Source organism: Eschscholzia californica, unplaced genomic scaffold (assembly GCF_041429995.1).
Source record: "Eschscholzia californica isolate CP2 unplaced genomic scaffold, dmEscCali1.0.p SCAF_2, whole genome shotgun sequence".
Lineage (NCBI taxonomy): Eukaryota > Viridiplantae > Streptophyta > Magnoliopsida > Ranunculales > Papaveraceae > Eschscholzia > Eschscholzia californica.
Window position 1 is genome coordinate 45,500,913 of NW_028238309.1, and position 11,836 is coordinate 45,512,748.

Consider the following 11,836-nt stretch of genomic DNA (forward strand, 5'->3'; position numbering starts at 1 on the left):
AAGGTAGGAGTTCCAGAAGATAATGAACCAAACTCTGAACCACCAACCTTACCAACTAGTACCCCTAGTAAGGAGCCTGTGAAGGCTCCTGAGTTTGAAAACCTACCCATTGTGCCTGAGCCATATGTACCTAGAGCCCCTTATCCTCAGCGTTTGGTAGAACCTAAGAAGAAGTCTCAGTTTGAGGAGATAATGGAAATGTTCAAACAGGTTAGTATTAACATTCACTACAAAAATCAAGGTTATTACCGACGGCATAAAACCGTCGGCAACAAACAAAAACCGTCGGCAAAAGTGACTACTGACGGCTCAGAAAATGTCGGCTATATGAGAGTCGGGGATACTATTGCCGACGAATCTGCCGACGACAACCTACCGTCGGGAGTGGTAGTGCCGACGCTCTCCTGAATTCCCACTCCGTCGACAATATCCGGTTACTTTCCTAGGAATCACATTGTGATGACAATGCATTAGAAATAATTACCGCCGGCAATATTTATCAAAATTACAAAAAAAATATTTTTTGACCCGCTGTTGCCGTAGCTGGTGTTTAGGTGTTTAAACTGCAGCAGTATATTGAACAATAATAACCTTCTGTTTCATCATAACATTGACTTCGAAACAAATTTATAAAACATAAATCTATAGATAAATTTGTCAAATTTTGAACATTTTACAAACGTAAACTATATATTACTACCAACAACAACATCATTTGTATATAAATCTCCGCTCTTCAAAATTTATTTCTTTGTCAGCAATCTCAGTCCCTACAAAAGAAGATATAACACATGTCTTAGTTGTTGGAAGTTTATACTTGAATTCGATTTAAAGTCATTCCAATCAAAAAATTTAGAAGTTAAACCATACAAATGGGTTGAAGATTCATGAAGAAGAAAAAAAGCATGTTGATGTTGAAACCGTGACAAACAAGTGAATCTCCATATGTGATCGCAGATCTATATTACATGTGATCCAACACAAGCCATCAAGGGACAACGCATTAATTTTCATATACCATACTAGCCTAAACTGCAGAGGCTTCATTGGCCAAGGATTACCTTTTAAATCTCTATATCCTAGGGTGTCATATGTCATCAGTACATTTAATGGTGGGATTTAAGGGAGATAACATGCCATTATTATGACTTCCTAGTCATATGACTGAAAATTATATGTAGAAAATCAGTGTACAAGATTGTAGTCTACCTGAATTTTGAAGAATATGAAACCTGACGAGAAACGACACACGCTACAGCAAGCAAAATTAATAGCCTAGGAAACTTTGTAGTTGCTGATCTTAGACACCTCAGAAGCAAGGCTTGAAACCTGAAAAGAAAAATCATAAATAACTTAGAACCACTTACAAGAAAACCAAAGGAAAAGTGGAACCCGAAAAATCATAATGACTTCTCAAATTCAATTAGAAATTGACAAGTTTGGAATTTAGAATAAACAATAGGATGAGGATCAAAACCCATTGAAAAAGTTATAATTGTAGATAAAAGGCAACGATGAACGTTGAACAAAATAATTCCAAAGATATAGCTTGACACCAAGCCACGGTGACCACTTAAATCTTCAGAAATTGGCTCATACACCATGGAAGTATCCATCTCTTATGGCAAAGATTTGTAACAAATAACCGTACAACTTTGCAGACATCACTTTCTGCCAGACTAACATCAGAGCTTCTGTCTATAAATTATGAAGACTAAATGGAAATACACGAGAAGAAATGAATAATGACAAGCTACCAACACAAGAGAAGAAACAACGAAAGCTGAACAACTTTTTGTGTATTTAGGAGAGAAGTGACATAAAATTCAAAAACTCAACTCCATCTCCAACAAGACCCGCTTCTAATTAGACTCTAAAACATGAAGAAATTCAGAAAAAACAACAAAGAACAACCGAAACAAACAAAGGGCACATATCACTAACCTCCAAATAAGATGAAAACATCAAATTCAACCTTCAATTTGCACTATATCTCTTGGTAATGATGGGAACAAAATGTGTAAAACGATATTGTTATTTTGTAATCAAGCCATCTAACAATATATAGTAGAATAAGTACTCATGAATCCATGATATTCAATGAAGTTAGTACCATGTCTGAATAATACATGGTTATGCTAAAACATGATACATATTTCAAACACAGACCAAGCTAGTAAGTAAATGAAAAACAAACAAAGTTGGGAATATTACCTGTAAGATAAGCTATAGATTTTTGCAATTTCTTGATTTCCCCAAAAAACACAAACTCAGAAGCTCCCTCTCTAGCTTAACCAAAGAACAAAAACTGCCGATAAGTAATCCAAACAAAAATAATATGAGTAATTTTCTCAAAAACAACTATAGATTTTTGCAATTTTGAATCGATTGACATATGTGTAGGGAAATAACCTAGTGTATCTCATACACCTAATTGACTAGTGTTGGTAGCGGAATCTCAAACATCATATGTTTAACACTATTTCCAGGATCTATACATGAACATACCAATGAACTAGATTGGAAAGATGATTACCTCTTAATCGCTTTCCCACGAACTAAATTCCGATCAGTATTCGGAAGATAAGAGCTCCAAGTGTAGCTCCTCTACTTGAGACACCGAATAATGACTTGAACTTCCTCCTTTCAGTCAGCTAGGACCTTCTTGAAGGTTGAGATGAAGAACTCCTTCTTCTTGACTAGATACTTGAGAAAACTCCTTTTCTCTCTCTCTCTCTGAGATGTATATTCTGAAACTTTTTCAGACACTCAGTCTCTTGGGAATTTCTCTTCTGAAATTGCCTCTCTCTTTAGGTTGTATAATTAAGGTATATATAGAAATCCCTAGAAGAGGTATTAGACTCAGACTAGGATTCCATAAACCTAATTATTAGGCAACACCCAAAATACCCTCCATTGGGTCACTTAAGTTGGCCGGCCAACATAGCCCTTTATGGGCTTCCTTGGCCGGCCCACTTAGGGCCTAGCCGGCCATCACATGGCCGGCCTCCCTAAAGCCATTCCGGGCCTCCCTTTTGGGCCCGGACATGTTTATCTCTTCGGACTTCTCCGAATCTTTCAGGACTTACCAATAACGGATCCAATCCACTTATTTGCCATTATATATCTAGTCAATTCTCTCCGTTCAAATCATTACTCTGTTGTGTAACCCTTGTAGGATCCGGTCTATGTTAGCCGCGAATTAACTCTTGATTCGACGATTGTAGTTGGCTTCTAGCTAAGCATTACGACCCTTAATTGGACCGGACTAATGATCTTCCGAATAAGGTCATTAAGATCCTAATAGCCAAATTGCACGCATTGCATCCTTGGTCGAAGGACACTCCTTCGGAAGGATACCATTCCTTCAGACTTTAGGCATCATATCCTTCAGTCTCCCACTTGTACTTAGAACAAGTGCAATGCTCGATTCCCATGTTTTATCGTATCTCATCTGATCTGTCATATTCATCAGACTCTCTTGATCCCGAGAACAACTTCCAATCCAAACGATTAACTCTTAATCCGTTTGAGCACGGCCATGCATTTTTCAGTTGTTTCTCATCAAGTGGCCTGGAGATACTTTATCCTGATTTTACTCAGGAAAACATAATCCATTCTTGTACTCCCACTTAATTTCATGTCTATCCTGTCTCCCCCAGTATGCCGCTTTTATAACCACTTTTTACGGATGGCGTTTGACGGTACCAAAGTTCGACATTCCTTCCATAAACTGAGTGAGTACTCATGTTTTGAGGAATCTCTCCAATTTGCTTAAATGAGAGTTATGACATCTTGTAACTTCAACTCTTGAAGTACTCTCATTCGGCGGGTTTCCAGTGTATCAACTATACACCCATGAAGTTGACCTTTGAATACTCCTATTCCCATAGCCCAAGAAACAGCGCTATCTTGTCAATCACTCATGCTAGTCTTCCTAAGTCATTATTGTCCAACTAATGACCTGGACTAGGGATAGTAGGATGATGTGCTTCCATGTTCACTTAGTAGGGTTTCTTTCATTAGATCACGTATCTAATAAACCTACCTGGAACACTCCATCCTTTTGGACTGTCGTCTAAATTCTAAACCACAATTTAGATGACGAAATAAACCCAGTTTATTTCGGATAACAAGAGTCTGTAAAATTTGAGCACCTGCGTGAACTCCTTCACGTTCTCAATTTTACAAGTCTTCTTAGGATTCTCCTCCTGGATCCTAATTCCTTAGACTCGAGCATTTCATGATCGTTCTAAGGTGACAGTTTAGTTTCCTTTTCACTTCGCTTTGTTATTATCTTGCTTTCGAACTCTTCGTAAGCTGTTATGACAATATCAGTTTCCTCTCCCACTGAAATTAGTACTTCCCAAGTTCTAATTTTACTTTCTTATCTAGTAGAGTTAAGTAACGACTCCCAGCATGGAAAACTCTTTCCCATCTGTTAGCCCTTCCTAAAAGATTCCTATCTTTATTTTCGGAAGATTACTTTTATGACTTTCTTCAATCTTCTATCTTGTATGGGCGACGACATCCTTTCGTACTCCAAGTACTTATAGATGTTCGGGTAAACAACAATCATCTCATGATCGTTCTTATGTTTTCTAACATAAGTGTCTCTCCCGTGTTTATCACGGGAGTTGGGTAGAATTTCTCTCCAAGAGATCTTCTTATTCAGACCTGTTCAAAACTCCTTTTGAACGAGTCTTTATCATCATCTGGTTTATCTCCATAGACTTTTGATGCCCATTGTTAATTCACCCTCGTCTTATTGTCCTTTCTTGTATGTCTCCCACATACAGGACCTGAAACAACTCTTGTTTCACTCCCACTTACCTTCTTGTCTCACAAGATTTAACCATTCTTACTCTTATCTCTTTGGATTTCCCATCCAATTTCAGAGTGGTTTCTGCTATAGTTCTTTTGAATCTTCTAAAGATTCCTTGGGGTTTTTGAGCAACCTTCTTAACTCCTTAAGAAGTTTCCAGGCGATCGTCCCTTTGAACCATTCAAGTCGACATCCCTTGTCACGTAAGCTGAGTAACTCTTACTCTCTTTCGTTTTAAGCCGAGTAACTCTTACTCTCTTTTGTTTTGAGGCAAGTAACTCCTTACTTCCTCTTGTTGCTCTTTATCGAATCTCATTCGATTTTTCCTCCCACTTGTCTTCTTAGAAGGACCCTCCTTTTAATGAAGACACCATCGAGTGTTCCGATGATTGGCGAGAAAACCCCGTTCTTCTTCTTGAAGAACTTATGTCTAACACGCTTTAGACATTAGAATAATTGACAATTTTAGAACTCCTTCTAAATAATATCCATATCCAGATGGACTCAATTATTCACTATAGCTTTTTAGGTTTTTAGTGGTTTGGCAGATACGTATTAGACTTTGTGTTTTGGAAGACCGATGACTATCGAACTTATGATCTCATCATATTCTTTAGTCATCCAGACCCACTTCTCGATTTAGGATTTGTTTCCAAAACTTCTCCACAATCAAGTCTTACGTCCATTCTAATCACACTAATCGCAGACTTTCATGTCTAACATTATTTTCTACGATTAACTGAACTCTTGTACTCTTACAAGATTTAGAATGACTAAGTCGGATCATCCGTTAAAATTACTTAAAAGTTAGATAGGCTCTTTTAAGAACATCATAAAATATCTCATATTTTATTCATTCCCATAATCTCATTACAGAGTCATTGTTCTAAAAAGAAAAAGAAATACTAAAACTACTTTAAAGTATTGCCTATCGAGTCTATGATCCTTCTTGAGCTTTTCCAGCAACTCTTGCCTTCTCAGCTTTCGACAGGTTCATCTCCTCTTCAATAAATACTCAGCTCCCTCTTGCTCCTGTCATTCATAATGATAAGAGTCTTTTAGGTATCCCATACCTCGAGGAATGTGTATTTAATTGAATAACTTTTAATAATTTTTACCTTGACCGGAACTCCCAGCTCCGTTCTTTCTGTCTTCCAGGAATTTTGGACAGTTTCTTTTCCAATGGCCCGTGCCATCGCAATAGAAACACTTGGAATCAGAATGGGTACTTTTGTTCATGGCAACTTCTTTGCCTTTCACTTTACCCGTTTTCTTCCTTTTGAATTTCTGCTTCCCGTCCTTCTTAAATCCCCTTTCTTTATGAACCATTAGAACTTCTTTCTTAGGTTCAGCTATTACAATGTTCTCTTCGGCTGTTTGGAGCATAGCGTGTAGTTCTTCTAGAGATTTGTCCCAGCCATTCATATTATAGTGCATTCTAAATTGATTAAACCCACTATGAAGTGAATGCAAAATAATATCAGTGGCAAAATCTCGGCCATTGTCGACTCCCAGTCGATTTAGTTTTTCAAAAAGACTAATCATTTTGAAAACGTGTGGCCCTACAGGCTTTCCCTTTTCAAGACGCATATCCAATATCGTCCTTGAAATCTCATACCTCTCCATTCTTGACTTCTTTTGGAACAAATTCCTAAGTTGTCGAATCATGGTGTAGGCATCCATTTCTATGAACTTATCCTGAAGATTAGGTTCCATGGTTGCCAACATGAGGCATGTTATGGGTTCGGACCTCTTCCGAATGTTCCTTTCTTGCTCCCTTTCTTGTTCAGTCGAATCTTCATTGAGAACAGGAATAGGTGTGTCTAACACGTTTGCCTTATGTTCGGATCTTAGGACAAGTCCTAGATTCCTTTCCCATACCATAAAGTTGTCACCATTCAACTTTTCTTTTTCCAGAAGCCAGCGTATGCTGCTTGAGTCTTTTGTTGTCATAATTAAACTACATGTAAGAAATGCGAAAGTGATTAAACTTGTTATCCTGGCAATTTTCTTAATTTGCCTATATTATTCTACTTTTGTTGTCCCCTTAGAATAATATAATTCCAAGATCCCATTCCTTCGAAATTAAGCGTACTTTGGCACTGCCCTTAATTCGTCGTCCTGGGTGAGTAACTCCTTACTGATCATATCTCATATGACTCTTGGTTAACGATTTAAACATTAAATCGTCCTTTAGCCTCGAAGTCCAAAACCCTTTTGCTGACTCGTTTGAGAATAACCATTTAGACATGTAGACCTCTTCATAGATCTACCCGTATTGTCCCGAGGTAAAAGATGGCACCCTGCTTTGGCATGACCCACCATCGATGAACAAGGGCTCAACAGGTGTCTTAATCTGGGTAGGCTTTACTCAAAATTCTTTTTGGGACTTATTACGTAATTTATCAAGTTGCGTTACTGTGAACTCTTGCATAACCATTCATGATTTATTACGTAAAAGTTTATGTGGGTTTGCGTAATGATTTATTAAATCTTAGTATTACCCCTTAAAAGATCCCATCTTTTAAGTTTATTTCTTGTTCGCCTATGGTTCGATTGGATCCATATCCAAGAACCTCTATTGACTACTCCCACTTGAACCATGATCTCATCATTCAGTTCGTCAATAGATTCTAAGACCCTATACTCTAAGTATTATTTGGGCACAACTCCTTGCGCTTAGAACAAGAAACGATAATCCTATCTAAAGGTATACTATTCTACGCAATCACATACATCCATACATACAAAATATGACAATCATAATAAATAAAGTATGTATCCTAGATTCGTTTCTAGGTTTTGCTATCGTATAGCTATTCGTGGGAATTTGTGACATCTCTATGTCTTATGTTTCTAAAGTTTCGTATTCTCAATACTCAAACTAGAAGCACATTATGTTTCTTCCTTAATTGTTTCCAAAATCAATATAAGGAAAAACTCCGTTCGGGTTCTCTTCTAACCCGGGTCTATGTCGGAAAAATTATGCTCGGAACCGGGAGAAGAGTCTGAAAAACTCCCTTTCAGATCATGGCCCAAAAAGCCCTTGAGTCTCACTCAAAAAGATCTGAGTCATCCCTGGTCAAAGTCCCTTGACTGGTCTCGGGTCAACTCTTGACTCAGCCTGGTCAAGGTCCGGTCCTAGAGACAGCACCTTCCTGCCGTGCTTTGTCTCTCGGGCAGATGCGTCCTAGCCCAGCTAGACGCTTCTGTCCTAGGACAGACCATAGACATCTCGGGTGAGATGTCTAGGATGCGTCCTGGTCGCGTTCTGACCATCCGGTCGCCTGACATCCCTCTCGGGTGCTCAATCCGAGAGCTGTTGGAACTCCCAGACGCGTCCCAGACGTGTCTGGCCTTGGGACAGCACATGTGCCATCTCGGATGTTCGGTTCGAGATGCACCCGTCCGTGCTCCACAGTCGCGTCCCAGACGCTTCTGTGCACAGACGGCGAGGCCATCCTATCTGGGATGCCTTCTGGACGCGTCCAGACGCGTCCTAGACGCTTCTGGATGCTCCGGTCGCATCCCAGTTGCGTCTGGAAGCTTCCAGTCGCATCCGAGATGCTTCTGGTTGCTCCAGACACATCCTGGATGCGTCCGGACACTCGTCCAGTGTCTCGGTCCTAGACCGAGACTCTAAATAGGTTCCCTCGAGCGCGTCCCAGACGCGTCAGGGATATCCGAGACGCTCATGTCTCGGAATCCTATTCCGTCTCGGACTGGGATGTCCAAGACGCGTCTTCCACGCGCTGGGACGTCCGAGACCCGAGAGTCTCGGACTCCTAGTACGTGTTGGACTGGGATATCCCAGACGCGTCCTAGACGCTCTGGGATGTCCGAGACCCGAGAGTCTCGGACTCCTAGTCCGTGTTGGACTAGGATTCCCGGTCCTTCACGGACTGGGATTTCCAGTCCGTGTCCCTATCTGTCTCGGACTGTCTGTCCGAGACGTGCTGGTCCGGCCCGGACACGTCCTGGACGCGTCCTGGCCGGTCCGGCCAGTAGGGTTTCCAAACCTTTTGGAAATCCAAACGTTCCAACTGATTTTTCTTTTCTTTTTCTTTGTTCCAGCTGCTGTTAGGTAATGTTTTTGATCAATTCATCAACCAATCTTCATGGTTTTGATGATTTTTATCAAAATTCCAATACCCTAAAGCTTGTTTATGAAAACACTTTTCATAAAACAATGTTTCTAGTGTTTTTAGGTCATGAATCTCATCCAAAACCCTAATTTGATCTCATCAAACTTATGTTTAAATCTCTATTCAAACATCAAAACACTAATATCTAGTTGTTCAAGTATGAATCTAATTCGTCTAGTCAAAGATAGTTCATGCAAGCGGCTCGTGATGCCACTGTAGGGGAATAACCTAGTGTATCTCATACACCTAATTGACTTGTGTTGGTAGAGGAATCTCAAACATTATATGTTTAACACTATTTCCAGGATCTATACATGAACATACCAATGAACTAGATTGGAAAGATGATTACCTCTTAATCGCTTTCCCACGAACTAAATTCCGATCAGTATTCGGAAGATAAGAGCTCCAAGTGTAGCTCCTCTACTTGAGACACCGAATAATGACTTGAACTCCCTCCTTTCAGTCAGCTAGGACCTTCTTGAAGGTTGAGATGAAGAACTCCTTCTTCTTGACTAGATACTTGAGAAAACTCCTTTTCTCTCTCTCTCTCTGAGATGTATATTCTGAAACTCTTTCAGACACTCAGTCTCTTGGGAATTTCTCTTCTAAAATTGCCTCTCTCTTTAGGTTGTATAATTAGGTATATATAGAAATCCCTAGAAGAGGTATTAGACTCAGACTAGGATTCCATAAACCTAATTATTAGGCAACACCCAAAATACCCTCCATTGGGTCACTTAAGTTGGCCGGCCAACATAGCCCTTTATGGGCTTCCTTGGTCGGCCCACTTAGGGCCTAGCCGGCCATCACATGGCCGGCCTCCCTAAAGCCATTCCGGGCCACCCTTTTGGGCCCGGACATGTTTATCTCTTCGGACTTCTTCGAATCTTTCAGGACTTACCAATAACGGATCCAATCCACTTATTTGCCATTATCCATCTAGTCAATTCTCTCCATTCAAATCATTACTCTGTTGTGTAACCCTTGTAGGATCCGGTCTATGTTAGCCGCGAATCAACTCTTGATTCGACGATCGTAGTTGGCTTCTAGCTAAGCATTACGACCCCTAATTGGACCGGACTAATGATCTTCCGAATAAGGTCATTAAGATCCTAATAGCCAAATTGCACGCATTGCATCCTTGGTCGAAGGACACTCCTTCGGAAGGATACCATTCCTTCAGACTTTAGGCATCATATCCTTCAATATGGGTAGGCTATAGCACGACTAGAGTTTTCTCCCTATCAGGCCATCTCATAAATATATCGCGAATTTCGGATAAAGGAAAGAGAAAAAAAAAGGAGATGGGTATAAAATGTATAAACAACCATACCTTACAGATGAAAGCGTCCAAAAGAGCTCGATCGAGGATGTATAACTTTGTTTTCTTTGCTACCCAAACTCACAAACTAAAAATATAATCTCATCCAAATGGTAATCACAACACCTCCCATAAGTAACATATCTAAGAATAACTGCACTTAGTTATGTTAGATATGAATAGAAGATAAACGATGAAAAAACGAACAATTCGAGTCCTCCGACAAAATAAATACCTACAGCTAAGAAAAAATCCACACAAAAGAAAATGTTCTCATCAAAGATAAAAACTATAGTACCTCAAGAAAGCATAACATTGAACCTAACAACTGCGAGCAACGTGAAGAACCACCAGCCGACGAATCCCTGCAAGAAGAATTCAGAGAAAAATCGGATCATATTGTTCGCTTCTTTACTTTATTGTAATGTTTCCTGTGAACTCTGGTGATATTGAAGATAAAACCTAGAATTTTAGAGTATATAACCTCAGTATATAGAAAAGGAAACCCTAGAAATTGCATTGTTCTACTACCAACAGTTTCAAAACATAGAATTTCAAAATACACAAACTTCATTGAAAATGGTTGATGGAGAAAGAAGAGAGAGGGATCCTCTCTCAAGGGTAACCCTTGCTTGATGAACCACCACCATAAAGTTTGGAAGATGGAAGTCATCTTCTGTGTATGTTCCTCCAGCAATTCCTCCATTAAAGTGTTCAGAAATCTTCGATTTTTCTTCATCTCTATTATTTAACCTGTTAGCAAGTCAAAGAAAAAAATACACAAACTTAACTACTGACCTAATTCGAAGATAATCTGATGATGACGATGATCAAATATAACCTAAATCGAAGATAATCAAACCTAATGTAGATGAAGGAGATAAGTTCACAACCTAACTACACAAAAAAAAGTATAGAAAAAGGAAGATAAGATAATGTAAAACAAGAAGAAATTAGAACACGATTGATTCATCGTCGTCAATCTATTTACCTGATTGATTCATCGTCTTCAACATCAAGAAACTGGACGGTTTGTGATGGAGAGAGATTGAGGAAACAGGCGATGGAAGAAATAAGAAAACAAGAGATGAAAGAAAGTGGAAAGGCGAAATGTAAAAAAAAAGTTATGTCTAGGGCATAAGAGATCTTGCGCCGACGAAGAACAGAAATTCGTCGGCAGAGGTCTCAATTGAAAATAGAAACTGGGAAAATATTTCACACCCCCGACGGAAACTGAAATTCTTTCCGTCGGCACAATAAATTTCGCGGTATTATTTTCGCATTGCCGCGAAAATTTCTTCCCAAAAATTTTGGCGCCCATTTGTCGCCGACGGAAAGTAATAAACCGTCGTCTCAGGTTCAACTGCCTACGGTTTTTAGCTCCGTCGGCCCACCCGTAGGCGAAGCGAAAGACCAGGTTGTTACCGTGCTGGTATCTGCCGACGGTATTTTGGTAAGGCGTCGACATTTGTCTACTTCTCCCGACGGAATCCACTAAAAACCGTCGGCTATAACATTTGTTCTGACGGTTTTGGTTTAAGC

General features: G+C 39.6%; 1 long non-coding RNA gene across 3 annotated transcripts; it reads right to left on the reverse strand.

Annotated features, from left to right (window-relative positions):
• Positions 1 to 626: 626 nt before the first annotated feature.
• Positions 627 to 11,582, reverse strand: LOC147558298 (uncharacterized). Of its 3 annotated transcripts, XR_015234340.1 has the most exons (7): positions 11,286 to 11,582; positions 10,779 to 11,047; positions 10,593 to 10,659; positions 10,307 to 10,448; positions 2,215 to 2,308; positions 1,210 to 1,329; positions 627 to 770 (listed from the first exon to the last, which is right to left on the reverse strand). It is a non-coding gene; the product is annotated as an uncharacterized LOC147558298 (long non-coding RNA). The 3 variants fall into 3 exon arrangements; XR_015234339.1 differs by having other exon boundaries at positions 2,215 to 2,285; positions 10,593 to 11,047; XR_015234338.1 differs by having other exon boundaries at positions 10,593 to 11,047.
• Between the last annotated feature and the right edge of the window lie 254 nt (positions 11,583 to 11,836).